This window comes from Varanus komodoensis, unplaced genomic scaffold, assembly GCF_004798865.1.
Source record: "Varanus komodoensis strain SLA01 unplaced genomic scaffold, ASM479886v1 scaffold15, whole genome shotgun sequence".
NCBI classification, from domain to species: domain Eukaryota; kingdom Metazoa; phylum Chordata; class Lepidosauria; order Squamata; family Varanidae; genus Varanus; species Varanus komodoensis.
This window is the reverse complement of record NW_025335440.1, coordinates 22,968,060-22,983,190: the sequence shown is the minus strand read 5'-3', so window position 1 is coordinate 22,983,190 and position 15,131 is coordinate 22,968,060. Positions and strand designations below refer to the sequence as shown.

Genomic DNA, 15,131 nt, shown 5'->3' with positions numbered 1-15,131 from the left:
AGTGGGGGATTCAAAGTGAATGAAGGCAAGACAGAGCTTGCTGCATTTGGATCCAGCATTTCTGAATGCAGTTTGGCTAGAGTGCTAAAAAAAAGTGGAAGCTAGATTACATAAGGGGGTGGGGATCAAAGGAGGGGAAAAAAAGAAAACAGGAGGAGAAGCATGTTGGAGGAGTTAGTGGGAAGCTACCTTAGCTTGGAGGTGTGTGAGTGCATGTGTGCTGTAGGTCAGAGAGAGTCCCTGCTTTGCATGCAGAAGACACTAGGTTCAATACCTGTTTTTTCCAGGTAGGGCTAGAAAAGAATTGTCGTCAGTCAGTGTCAACAGTACTTTGGCTGGATGGACCAATGCCTTAATTCAGCATTAAGCAGCTCTCCTGGTTTGTTGGTCTTGCAGGGCAAATGAGTCAGGAGTTGAGGACACATGGACTTGAAAATGGAAAATGCAAGAAAAGGGGCAGAATGGCAAAAAAGAGGGCAATGCTAGTGCACGAAAGCCGCTGTGTCCATGAGGTGCCAATCTGGACGGAGCAGAAGGCAGAACTGGAGAGGGTGGTGTGCGCAATGTTGGAGTGATAGCCAGCAGTCGAAGGCAGTTCCACAGGAGAAAGGTCAAAAAGCGCGGGGCGGGGGGGGGGGGGGGCAGGGAGAAACGGGAGTAGCTAGTGAGACAGGTTATCAATAAGGTCATTGCTAGCTCCAAGGAGTGAAGCGAGGGTGCTGTTGGAGAGGGAGAAGGCAAGCCAGGCATACGTTATTTGAACTTTCAGAAGAAGGCCAGTGAGTGTATTGGGACATCAGTTTCCTGCAACATGCATACTTCAAAAACTTAAAGAGGAAAACAGTAATGAAAATACAATAAAAATTGAATGTGAATCATTTTAATTATGACAATACTGATGGGTTCACTCTCATCCAAAACTATTTTTTGCCTTTAGGTATCATTTTAATTAGAAAGTAGAAGTTAATGGCAACATCAGCCTAAATTAAATGCTTAGAAATAGGGTCTTAAAGGTATCTAGGAAATGGGACATGAAACCTGTGGTTATGTGGGAGATATAAGAGAAGGCCTAAAAATGAATGTGTAAAACAAAACAGCCCTACTTATCTGTGTCATGGGCATAGCTAGACGGGAAAATTGGCTCCTGTGTAATTCCCAGGCTGCCTTTTATATCTTACAGTATTTTGGTTTGTGTAAACATGCCAAGCCATGGACTGTATTCATATTACTGTGGATGGCAGGCAGTAACAATCCTTTTTGGAAATAATACCTCAAACTACAGAGCAAGAGCTATGTAATTAGAGATAATTCTTCTAGTTTAATCTCATTGCATGAATTTTAAAAAGTCATCTAGTAAATTATATTAAAGAAGATTAAGGCTGCAATTCTGTGCACACTTACCTGGGTGAAAGCTGCATTGAACACTGTAGGACTTACTTCTGAACAGAAATGCCTGGATTGTACTGTCAGTGGAATAGCCAAAACAGATTAAATGTTTATTTATGGCACTTTGATTTCTCCCTTTCCTCCAAGGAAATCAGGGTGGAATATTTGGTTCTCTTCTACTTTATCAAGGATTTTTTTTCATAAATAAGGAGTATAAATTTTTTTGCAATTAAATACATAGTTCCCCACAACAATCAGTTCTTTGTCATGGCCTCTGTGCATCACACATATGGGTACTGTGCCTGCGCAGTGCCTTTGGCCAGAAGATTGCAAGCTAATGGTTTTTGGTGGGAAAAACTCCCCTCCCCCTCCCCCATGGCCTATAAAGAGCGGAGCGTCTGCCATTTTGTTCATTCTTTGCGACCGCCGTTCACTGTGCCTCGTGCCACCTTTGCTCTCGCTCTGACCGTCGCTCAGCTAGCTTGTTCTTCTCGATTGTTCTCCCAGTTGTTATAGCCCCGGTATTTCTTCTAGTTTTTGTTAGTTCCTCTACTTCATGTAGTTCTTGTAGTTTTCTCTATCGTTCTACCTTTCTTTCGATCTTCTATCTAAATATACGCGCGCGCACACACACACACACACTCTTACCCTCTGCACTATCTCTTTTTTTCTGTTTCTTGCGATGGCGCAGCGAGCGGCTTTCCGCAAATGCGTGAAGTGCGGGTCAAAAATGTCTCCAACCGACCCGCATGACCTATGCCTCCTCTGCTTGGGGGAGGGGCATAGGACCGATAAATGCTCTCACTGCCTGGCCTTCTCTAAGCAGGCCAGGAAGAATAGTGAGAATCGCCTCCGGAGGCTCCTATGGGATCGGGCTCTCATGCAGTCTGACCCACTTGTTGCCGCTGCGAAGCCTGGCTCCGCTTCAGTGGCCCCACCCTCACGCCCTTCGGACGAAGGTGTCTGCTACGGTGGTTCCGCCTGCTTCTCCCAAGAAGAAGCACGAGAAGCGCAAGCATGTCGAACCTGGCAAATCGGCAGGCCATAAGAAGGCCAGGAAGGAGAAGGCTCCTAAACCTTCCAAGAAACCGAAGGATCCGGAGCGTCCTCGACACCGGGACTCGGATTCGACAGCCCCCTCGGTACCAGCGGCACTTACTGTACCGACTCCACCTGACCTGGTGCTTCAGGAGGCTATGAGGGTTACCCCTCAAGGGTCCCCTCACCATGTGGCTGACCTTCCTGCTGGGCCTCTTCCAACTCTGCAAAGAGGCTCAATTTCTGATGGGGAAATTCAGGACTTCCCCCCTAGGGCTAGGTCGCTCACGCCTATGCCCACAGCCACAATGGAGGCGGATGTGGAGATGTCCCCACCTAGGAGCCGGAGGAGTCGCTCCATAGAGCAGCGCTTGGAGGGATGGCGTCGTCCATACTATCATGCCTGGGGCGATCCGCTCTCCATCGGGTACTATCCCGCTCCTAGAGGTCGGTCTTTGCCACCATCCCGCGATCGACCGCAGTCTTTGGATCCGAGGTGTGCATCCCCAATACTGCCTCTGGATGGAAGTAGCCTCTCCTTCTCCCCGGCAGAGTCCTCATCAGCTCTCCCATATTACGGTGCTGACTCCGACGATTCGAAGGTCGATTCAACCTCCCCTGACATTGCTGTGACCTCCCAGGGCCCTGCGTCACCGGATGAATCGCATGTCTCCTTTGTGGAGCTGATGTCCCGGCTTGTCCAGTCCCTCGACATCGATGCCGTCCAGTGTCCGGGACTGTCTACGGACAAGTTTTACGACGTCATCCGCGGGGAAAAGTCCACATCGGTTGTCCTGCCGCTGATCACCACCTTATGGCAAGCGAAGACGCAGCCCTGGGACTTGCCCTCTCACCCTCAACCCACGTCTTGGAGGTACGAATCCATGTACCAGGTTCGGGAGGAGGATATCCCCTTCCTCCTCCGCCACCCCAAGCTGAACTCGGTCGTGGTGGAGCCCTCCCACATAGACCCTCCTTACCTGAATTTTCACAGAGAAAAGGTCATTTTGTGCCTCGTCCCATCTTTTCTTCCTAAGGTGGCTACACCTTTTCATATGGGACAGGATATTATCTTACCTGCCTTTTTTCCGTCACTGTCGACTCCGTTAGAAAGATCCTTGCACTCACTTGATGTTCGGTGCTGCTTAGCCTTCTACAGGTCGAGGACTGAATCTATTTGACATTCAGATAGACTATTCATTAAATATTCCACCAGAGATCAAGGCAATCCTGTCACTCCGCAGAGACTTTCCAAGTGGATAGTCCATAATATAACCTTGTCCTATCAACTGGCTAAGTTTGATTTACCTACAGACCCTTGAAGCCATTCAACTAGGGTTGTTGCAGCCTCATCTGCCTTTGCACTGGGGGTCCCAATTGATGATGTATGCCGAGCTGCTACTTGGGTGAACCCTTGCACTTTCACCAGACATTATCGTCTAGATGTTCGGACTCAGCAGGATTGCTCCTTCGGCAGAGCTGTTCTTTCATCTGTTCTTCATTGAGGACACCTCCCCTCCTCCTTTTATGGTAAGCCTGTTAATCTGCCCATATGTGTGATGCACAGAGGCCATGACGACGAAAAGCAGGTTGCTTACCTGTAACTAATGTTCTTCGAGTGGCCATCTGTGCAGTCACACAACCCACCCGCTGGCCCCGCTCGGTGTCGGTGAGTGGACATATCGTTGGTACTGAAAGTTTCCCCTTTTTTCATGGTACCAATCTTTTTTCCTATCTCATACTTGCAAGTTTTTTCCACATGGGGGTGTACGTTCGGTGTCAAAGACTGAACAAAATGGCAGACGCTCCGCTCTTTATAGGCTATGGGGGAAGGGGAGCGGAGCTTTTCCCGCCAAAAACCGTTAGCTTGCAATCTTCTGGCAAAAGGCACTGCGCGGGCGCAGCACCCATATGTGTGACTGCACAGATGGCCACTCGAAGAACATCAGTTACAGGTAAGCAACCTGCTTTTTTAGAGAAGTAAGTTACTCTGAAGTCACTGTTAAGTTCTTATTTATTTCTTAGATCAGTATACCAATTTTTCTTCCAGGGGTTTGAGGCAGCGTATCAATTTAATGTTCACAGTAACCCTGTGAGGTAGGTTAGTGGCTGGCCTACAGTGACTGGAGGAACTTCCTATAGTGGTTAAGAGCATGGGACTAGGACACAGGTGACCTGGGTTCTAATCCCCGCTCAGCCATGGAGCCAACTGGCTGACTTTGGGCCAGTCACAGACTCTCAGCCCAACAGGTTTGTTGTTGTGGGGATAAGACTGGGAGCAGCAGAAGAGTGATGTGTTCAGAAGAAAAAAGGGGGATGTTATTTATTAGATTAAATAGATAGATAAATAAATGAAATTTGAACCTGGACCTTTCCCATAGCAGTGCAGCACTTTAATTACTACACAACATTTCTGCTGATTATAATAAAGAACATGACATTGTCCCACAAATGTACATCTTTAAAATTACCCCTAAGAAATGCACAGAGTCTTATCCAGCTTTTCCCAACCTGGTACACTCCAGATGTTTTTGTACTATAAATCACACAATCCTCCAGTGAAGGGATGTGATCCAATGTATGTGGAACAAACTGGGTCGGGAAAGGCTAGTCTAATCTTTCTCTTCTTGTTAAGCTAGTAGACTTTTGAGCACTTGGCCCAGCCTTGCTCAGCGTATGTGGCAAGGAGCATGTGCCATCTCAGGGTTGGAGTTCAAAGGGAGCCAGTCCTGTGTTATTGTGCACTTCACAAGATCCATTGAAGGTATTTAATTTGTTGCTTCTGTGTTTGCTTTTATAAATATAATGGCCTTGGCTTGTTCTCCTCTCTTGCAGTATTTTTAAAGAAATTTCCAAAAATTTGCAATCTTGAGAAACCTGGAATTGCTGTTCCCATTCTACAGAGAGAAGAATATTTTAAAATGTAAATATATATAGGAGGAAATGGGGGAGGTCAGGAGTAATTGTTTCCATTAAATTTTTCTTTTTTTTTAGTTTAATAGTTTAATTGTACGGAACATCCCATTTTGAGCCACAACTACAATATTTCTCATTGTTTTGGATTCCACAACCCCTTGCACACACATTTCTCAGCTGAAGTTTGAAAATACATTTAAACCAAAGTTGTTCTAAAATGGAGGTGCTATGAAGTGGGAATTTGGATCAGGGTCACAAACAACAACTGGGGTTGGTGTTTTGTAGACAAACAGTAAAGGATAGGTCAGAATTCATGTTTCTAACTTAGCTGGAAGGTGATTGTGAATGTGATAAATCTGTCTCCTTTATAATTCAGAAAAAGCTCCTTAACACTATCGGGGAGCCACCTGACAATGCTGCTAGAGTGAGGGTGGGAGAGGATTTGGTGATGCCTCTCCTCCCACACTGGTTCACATGTGAGGATAACTCAGAATATGGGTTCACAATGGGTTGAATTGAATTGTAGGTTCTTGAATTGTGGGTTGCTGTTAACATGTAGAGCCTGCGGTATGATTTATGCTAGATGTATGTAGGGTATCTGTTTGGGAAAATCCTGTGAGAAGTACTCTGTTGGCAGAGTAAGCACACTGGAATGCTCTGTGGGCCTTCAGTTCCATATTAGGCATTTTCCAGTTTCAGGCAGAAACTGTAGCTTAGTGTGAAAAGGAAAAGGAGAGTTTCTAAGAAAAGTACTTTAGATATAAAAGTCTAATCCTTGACTCCATCTAGAAGGCCATGTGTTTAGGATGAGTGGATGACAAGACCACTCCAATATAGTCAGAAAGAGCACAAACTGAGCATTAATCTTCATGGTAGAGGCAGCAGGAACTGAGGTCAAAGGATAAGGAAAGGAAGTGGCTTTATCTGTTCTGTTCTCCATGTCCTAGTACATTGGGTGAGACAGCTGCAGAGAGGCAATGCCAAGGTACATCTTCCAACAGTTTCACTATAGGTTGTTAAGTACTAACAACCCAGGAAAAGAACCCATGGCTTGTGGTTGGTTGTAAATTCTTGGTTGTTCATGGTTAACAAACGATAGTTGAACCAGATCACAAGGTTCCCATATAGTAACCTGCAATTCAACAATAACCCATACTCAGCTTGCAGACTGTATTATTGTTAGATGCAAACCAAGTAATTAATTCTTGCAGTTGTTGAGGATCCTGCATTTCAGGCATTTGTTCTGCACTCCCTGTGCAATTGAGGCTGCAACTCTGGCAGCCTAGTCCAGAACTCTATTAGGGCTGAGAATTAGGTGATCTCAAAGTAGGGATGTGGAGAAATTTGTTTGGTTTGCATTTAAATGTAAACTTACTGACTTTGCACTTCCCAGATCCACACATGAAACCCAGTGTAATTATACAGCATTATTTGCAAATCAGAAAATACAGAAATTGGAAAATACACACGACAATGACACTGACAGGGAAAAGGTGTATACAAAGTCCCAGATATTTGAGACCACAACATCATACCAACCTCAGCCAGCAGAGCCATTGAAAACTGACTGGGGATAATGAGTGGTGTATTTCCACACGTTGGGGGTTAGGGAAGGCTAACACTATACTCTGCCATGAAAGATGGTTATATGTTTTGACCTAGAAAAGGTTTCTGTGTAGCTCCAGTTTCTAGTATTGATCTTCAGTATTGCAGCCTTTGAACTGCTGCTTTACATACATTCCCCATTCTTTCTCAAGATAGATTCTTACCCAATTTGTTATACACCTCTAGAAATCCAGAAGGATGCATTGTTCTCTCCATAATGACAATGCAGGAGGCATAAATTGGAACAGATTATACAGTTGAATTTGAAAAGGTGGGTAACTCCCTTTTGTATGAAGTAAAAAACTGATACAGAATAGAAGAAACTTGTGGAAGTCCTTGTGACCAAGATGGAACCTGCTTGTCCTCCAGTTGCAAGAGAGATTCATGTTACTGGCACAAACCAATCAGCATCACAAAGTATGCTGAACTTGAATGATCTATCCTAATTATACATGCAAAAGTGTTCAGCAAAGTATATCCATTAGCACCTTGTAAACTAGCCTCCATTGATCTGATAGCTTGTGGCTGTTGGAAGATTCCCAGCTTCGCAATCATTTTTGCCAGCTTTCCTTGGCAGCTTCTTCTGAATGGCTTTTTTCCAGTTGGTTACCTAACTTGCCATAAATAGGTGTGACTAGAGGAACGTCATCTCGGAAAGTAAAGTGGAGGCTAACAGAAGTTATAATGCTTTTATTTTATGTTGTGTTTTTAAACATTTCTGTTAAAATCCTTGACAATGCAAAATGTAAATTAGATTCAAAGTCCTGCAGAAAAATTTGTCTCTTTTCTTTCATGTTAGTACAGACAAGCTCTGTTTTTAATTTATCAAGTTCCATTTGATTTAAATTTGTATAAAGCATTGTATGTCAGAACTAGTGCCCTAGTTTATAATTGGAAGGCAAAAAAAAAAATCTCGTAAAGGTCCAGCACCACTGGTATCTCTAGCTAGTACTGCTGTATATAGGTTAATCCACTCCTTGGTCCCATGGAGACATTAACACTAAACAAAGTTATCATTGCAAGATTTGCCATGCTTAAGGGGAAAAACTTGGTTAGCCTTACTGTAGGTAAGGGCAATACAGCTGTTATCTTTTACAATGGTTGATGTTCTTGAGCTTCCCTCTTCCCCCTCCTTCCTCCTGTGCACATGTGAGGATGAGATGGGAAGTTTTTGTTTCAATTCCAGTTAACCATTATTTGTTCTGTTTAAGCCAGGACAAACTGTTGCTCCGTATGTGATAAGGAAACATGCCAACTTCACACAGTGGTTTCTGATCTTAACCATTGTTAATTGCAGCCTCAGTTCTGAGTATACAGCAACAGTCAATTGCTTGAAAATAGGAAGATTTTCTTCTCGCGGCCATTGCAAAGAGAAGACCATGCAACCCAGTATGGTGAGCACTATCACACAAGAGGTGAGGGGATGGGAGAAGTAACTGGCTTCACAGACCTCTCTGAGTTTCTGAATCAGTTAGGGATTGAGAACATTAAGCCTGCACTAGTGCTATACCAGGCTCAGTCTCCATCACACAGTTATTCACCTGTGAAAGATGCATTCATTTCTCTGCCTCTTCCTTGCCTGGTGGAAGAATTCCTTTGAAAATTTCAGAAGTGGGGGCTTCTGCTTTAAATGGCTTCTGCCATTTGCCATCCTCAGAAAATATCTGTGGTGGCTGAGGGAGTTGCTGTTCTTTCAACTTTTTTTAAATGGATGGATTCAATCTTCTCTTGATCATTTGCCTCTTGGTCCAGCTCTCCTGTGTTTCATGTTATTATGCCCAGGGAAGGACAACAGGATGTCATCATTGGAGGTACTCCAAGACCCAGGGGAGGCTGCATTGTGGAGTGCCTGAAAGCCAATTCCCCCCTCACCCAAGCTTAAAAGGGCATTCTTTTTTGACTTCAGAAAAAGATCGCCTGGTTTTGAGCTCCTTCAGTGGCAGCCTTCACAGCTGGTGTGAGCTTTGTCCTGCTACATTTTAAAGGCTTTTTGTTCCGTATTTGGGGGGGGGGGGGGCAATAGTCACGACTGCACCTGAGCAAGGAGAGAAGTGTCCCTGTGAGCACAGAGGTACTATCTCATACTCACAGCATCCTGCCCTTCCTTTCTAGTTAGAGAATCCTTCCTCTCTGTTCAGGAAGGGAGTGGTGGCTACCTGCTCAAGGAAGGAGAGAATAGCTTTTGCAAGTGCAAGGTGCAGGCTACAGGGATTGCAAAAGGAAGAAAAAATGTACAGACACCACTCAGCTGAGGTTATAGGGAGGTGAGAGCCAAAGCACAACAACCTAAGAAAATTCTTACACCTTGTCCACAATTCTGTGTGATTTCTTCTTGACATCCCCCATCAAGTGTTTGGGGAGGATAATAGATGGAAAATATCAACCCAGCACTAAGCTGCACAGAATCCTGGTGTAAATCACTACCATTCAATGTGCTTTGAAATGCTACTTCCTTGTAAAGCAGAAGCAAATGTAATGGGGTCTTAAATGAGTGCATAGCTATTTAATGGGTTTCAATGACCTAAAAATAGAAATCAAGCACTTTAAAGCAGATGCAAATATTTGCCATATAAATGTGTAGCTGACTTGTGCTAGGTTTTTATGCTTCTCCAGCTGTTTCTAACATCCCAATGTGTAATGTTATTGATTCAGTGTTGCAATCTTGGTATATTCATGCAGAGAAAAGCAATTCAACACGTGAATGACCTTGCTTCAGTTTGAAAAGGAAGAAATGCGGGTTGTGTGGCAGGATGTTTAATCAGTTTCCCTGCTTTTAGGAACAGTAGGAAGGAAATGGCATGTTAAAGATTATGACTCCATGTACATCTTAACTTACTGCACCAGGATCTTAGGACAATAGGAGATCTTTTTTTCACTCTCTCTCTAGGGATCTTCCTACTATGCCACCTATTTTTAGATATTTTATGGTCTTGTTTCTTAGCTGTTCTGTATGTTTCTTCTCTACTTCCTCAGGCCTTCCAAACATCTTTCTCCTCAAATTGCACTCTAAAGATCATGCTAATATATTTATATCAAGGAAAAATATTTATATTATAAATAGGGTGGCGATTTTCACTAGGGAAAAAGATAACAAATACATGAGTTAATAGTCTTTTAGTTAATAGTATTTCTGGATGTATATTAAAAATGTTACACTAGATACTGAATATCCATCATGGCTCAAACTTGCTGCCTATTTATTTAAAAAATGCTTATTGAACATGAGGAGGTAGTTTATCTCTTTCACTTCATAATTTTGGAACCGTGATTGAAAGTACTGAGTAGGAATACCATGAGGGGCCAGGACAGTCGGAGGGATTTGCTGCCTGAAGCAAAGGACAGTATGCCACTTGTTCCACCTACAGAAGCTGACCAGACCGGCAGTTGAATCTTCATCATGGTGATACAACTGCATCCTCCATCTCACCTGACATGCCAGTATTAAGGGCTGACATACTTCCCAGGGGAACTCCTTCTGTAGGGAGATCTCCATCTTGCCACCAACCAGAAACCCACAGGCCATGGAATAGCCATCACCCTGAAAATGATAGTAGCTTGGGAGGTTGGTAGAGCTGCAGACAAGCATTGTAGTTACTTGTTCCTGAGTAGGATAGGGCTTTGCATATTAGCACCAGCACCTTAAACGTAGCTTGGTAGCAGACTGGCAACCTATGTTGACCCTTTAGCACAGATGTATTTCATGCACAGCAAAGTACCACACTGCATTCTGCACTAGTCACAGCTTATGAACCAGCATTAAGTTAGCCATGCATAAAATGCACTACAGTAAAGCAATCTTGAGATTGCCAGTGCATGGCTCACAATGCTCAGGTTATCCTTTTTTTCAGGAAAAGGAACAGCCTATGCTTCTGGTAAGGGCTCCTAGTCAAAAGGCTGTTTATTCCTCCAATGGCTGCAGTGAGTCCAGGAGCAACCCTAGGGACCAGGTCCAATGGCTTGGGACCTGGATACCTAAAGGAATGCCTTCTTCCATATTTGCCCTCCCGCCCCCTGAAATCGGCAGCAGAGGCCCTCCTCCGGGAAACCTCCGTGAAAGACATTAGGAGGCAAAGTACCCAGAGGAGGGCTTTCTCTGCAGTGGCGCCCCGCCTATGGAATGCGCTCCCCAGAGAGGTCCGCCTGGCGCCATCGTTATTTGTTTTTCGGCGCCAGGCTAAGACCTTTTTATTTCAACAATATTTAACTTTTAACATTAGCTTATAGGTTTTAATCTGCAGCCAGGGTGGATCTGGATTTTATGTGTATTATGTTTTATTTTATTTTATGTATGCTGTCCTGAGGCTATGCGATAGGATGGCATACAAATACTCTAAATAAATAAACAAGCAAACAAACCCTTAAACTGCAAAGCTGTGTCTTTCAGTAAGAGTTCAAACTCATCCAGAGCTGGCTATTCCCAGTTCTAAAAACGAACCCACAGTTTCTTCATTTTACACAAATTCAGCTTTGTTTATTGGGCATTGTCTCACTGCTGTGTTTAAGCAGCACTCTAGGTTGCACGTGGTCTCTTGTGATTCAGATATAATTGAGAAATAGATTTGGGTAGCATCAGCATACTGATTGCATTTTATCTGAAATCTCCTTATGACAGACATGCAGGAACTTTATATAAAATTAAATAGAATTGGAGAAAAGGTAATGATGTGATTAGTGAAAAAACTTGTACAGAAATGTGTATCTTAGGGAAAGATGTGTACAAAAATAATATATTTTTGTGCAGCTTTTGAGAAAGCCTCATAATGCTGTAGAGATTGGATACAATGTCTATATGATTGAATGCATATGAAACCGGCTCAGATAAGATATTGACAGATTTGTACATTCCTGGCATGTGTAGGACTGGGATGTATGATGGGTTATAGTTATAGGTATATTGACTACCTGTGGGATTGTTGTAATTCAGAGTATACATGATAATTTTTATGTCTCTTATTTCTGTGAAACCCTTTTGTTAAAAGTTGTTAAAAGTTTTGCTTAACATGCATGAACCTAACTTATGCACAAGTTATTAAAGGTAAGGGTGTTATAACACCAGGAATAATGAGACTAAAAGTGTATTTACTTTAATTTCTGTAATATGATCATTAGCATTTGGTAGGGAATTAGCAGAAATAAATTTAAATGTATATAGGTCACCAAAGACAGCATACATTAGGCTTCACAGTAAATTATCTTTATAGTATAGTATGTGGTATTTTAGTTTGGTTGCAAACAGAAGATCCACTTCTCGGAAAGGTAATTCCATATTGGAATATAATGGGTCTCAGCTGTAATGAAAGAAGGAGAACTAAAATTAGATGATTTTCCGCAAGAAAAACCAAGGATTTGTCTTGCCTGATTTAGACTGCTTGTGTTTTCCAGCCCAACTATGATCATGCTGAATAATATATAGTGGAATTTATTAGATATTGAGCTTCAAATCATTCTTCTGTTTCTCTCTTTTTCATAATGGAGATATGAGCAAGTTTAGCACACTCACAGGACCCCAAAAGCAAAGTTAAGAATGTTCTCTTTTCCTTTTTCACTAAAAGGAACTTTAATTACAACATTTCACAGTAATAAATAACAAATAATAAGCCCTTGCTTTCTAAAATCTATAATAAATGACAAGTCTTACAGGATATCTGCAGCTTTCTGAACTTGTAACATTATGGGTATCCTGTGCAAGGTGGGAGAAGTGCAGAGGCGAAGGTCACCTCCATCCTTCTCCCATTCTGCAAATCACTTTTTTGGCTAAGTGTGGTACTTTTGAGCAGGAAGGAGGGAGGGAGGGAGGAGGTACTGTCTGGATACCCTGTATTGTGGCAGCTCCCATCTCCTCTCTGTGCCACCCCCAAAACACCCACAAAGTTCTTTCTCCAAGGTTGTTTTTGCTTGGACACTCTGTGAATTTTCAGGGTTGGAGTTGGGACTCCCCAAAAACCTGTGGTCTTCTCGATGCACTCTGACAGTCTGGAATATTGCTGGAAGAGCCCTCGCCAGTGCTATATTTATAGCTGGTTTTCTAATTAACAGTTTCATATTGAAATGCAGTTGTATAGCGTATGAAGAAGTATTCTTAATTTTGTCTTTGGAAGTGCTACTTTTATTGAGGAACATTTTATACATTGTTGTTTGCTTGTTTTGCACGCTTAGAATCATTTCAGATGATAGCAGTATACATGTTTCTATAAGCTTAATATATTAGCAAGACAAAGCATCTCCAATGCATCAATGCATCTCATCAGAGGTGGGCAGACTTCAGATGTGTAGGAGCCACTCTTGCTTTTTTTTTTTTCCTTTCGTTTTTTACTGGACCTGGATCATGTGCTGGGAAGAGTGGCAATAGTGTAACAGAAGCATTGTTTGCCCATTTGGGCCTCTCCTGTTGATCTGGCTGTTAGCAACAGAAAGCTGGACTGAGGGGTCTTGTCAGATTCAGTAAAGCAGTCCCAGCATCTTCATGATACACCTTCAAAGGTATCTGCATAGAGGACTAGTTTGGATTCAGCGTCTGTCTGCTTTTGAGCTCTGTTCTTCTGAATAACACCAAACGAATTCCAAGTTGTAAGTAAATGAGGGACAAATTGACATGTGGGATGATGGTTGAGGAGTTAGGCCTAAAACCTCAGATTGAGGGGGGTGGTCAAATCCATCCTGCCGAGGTTCCAGATTGATGGTCGTCTTCCCTTCCTCTGCTTGCTTTGCTCTTAGAGTCTTGGCCATCAGTGATTGGGAGGGTCCTTGACTTTTTTGCAACATCTTCCTGATTCTCAAAGACTGAAGTGCCCCTCCTATGACTTGGTTAGAAATTTGAAGCTATCATTGTTTATCCTGGGGTTGTTTGCATTTTTCATCTCATGCTTTTTGCCTTCAGGTTTAAGGAAGGCAACAGGAACGCAGCCCTCAAGAGTGTCCCCAAAACTGTATTTGGCCCATGAGTTGGAGGAGATTCCCCACCTCTGGCCTAGAGTCAACTTGAAGGAGTTTCATAGGCCTTCTAGTCCAACCTCCAGCTCAGTGCCAGAAATTAGAGCTAGTGCATCCCAAATAGATGGCCTTCCAGCCTCTGCTAGAAGACTTCCAGTGAACGCTTATTCTCTGAGGCAGCAGAGAACAACTCTTTGTGCTTTTCTGTTTGATAGGTGTTAGAAGACTTGTGTTGCCACGTGTATCTCTTGCAATTCAACCTGTACATAAGAGCAGGTCTGATTCATTATGTGAATTATCCCAGAAATCTATTTCAGGGGGATTTTAGAGAGGAAAACCAAGAATGGAGGGAAACTTTATTGCATCCATGTACTTTACAGCAAGCAGGCTGAATAAAGGGCTGTATTTGAAATAAAAATGTCCAGTTGACTTACAGTGTTTGTTTTTCTTTATGTTATATGTAAGGATAAAATCAAGCCAAATGCATTTTAAACATCTAAAGGAGCATTAAAGGGAATATCAGTGTCCCAATATAGAGATAAACCTGTGCAGTTGAGCTTTTTTGTGACATAACCACAATCGCCATGAAAGTAACCCACTCCGAGTTGCTTCCAGTGCAATTGTCATAGTAAAATCCAGCCATGCTCATCAGAACACAAGATCTCAGAATATTTAGAAATGTTTATATAGTGAATGCATTTGGAGGTGGTCTTTATTATTAATCATGTGGCAGGTTGCCACCTGTTCTCCTGCTGTTAACTGCTCTCTTCATTTCTCTCCAGAGACAGATCAGTTTTATATCTTTGGTTTTTAATGCCTGACTTTTTACTTTGCCAAATATTTGGAGGAAGTGTCATTTCACTATTCCTTCGTGCCCTTCCCAGTGGAGCAGAAAACTTCTCTAATGTCATGTTGATTGCAGAGTTGTGCTTACTGGGTTTCCCGTTCATCCTCTGCTTCCAAGTGTTTTTCTTTCCAGCTCTCTTTTATTTCTCTCTTTGGCTTCCACTCAGCTATTCTGTGTCTATGTTCAGGTTTAGTGGAATCCCAAATGTACACGCACTTTCTGCTCCTCTCTTGTTCTCTCTCTTTTCTTGCTGTTGACTAAACCAAGGTTTCTCCATGGTTTATGTAGTCATGTTCAGATGTAATGCTAGGTTGATTTAGGCTAGTGTGAAGAACCACTGTGTTCATATTCATTCCCTTGGTTGCCCTCCTCTAGCACAGCTGTGAGTCCAGAAACTTTCATTTTTTTC

At 42.8% G+C, this 15,131-nt stretch overlaps 1 protein-coding gene across 17 annotated transcripts in view; it reads left to right on the top strand.

Annotated features, from left to right (window-relative positions):
* KIAA1217 (KIAA1217 ortholog) overlaps positions 1–15,131 on the top strand; it is a 431,120-nt gene that overhangs the window by 144,635 nt on the left and 271,354 nt on the right. The window contains exon 1 of one of the 17 annotated variants that reach the window (XM_044425225.1): positions 8,111–8,360. The exons of the other annotated variants lie outside the window; for them this stretch is intronic. The gene's annotated coding sequence lies outside the window, so the exon portion shown is untranslated. Of the gene's footprint in view, positions 1–8,110; positions 8,361–15,131 lie in introns of those variants that run through there. 17 annotated transcript variants of the gene reach the window in all.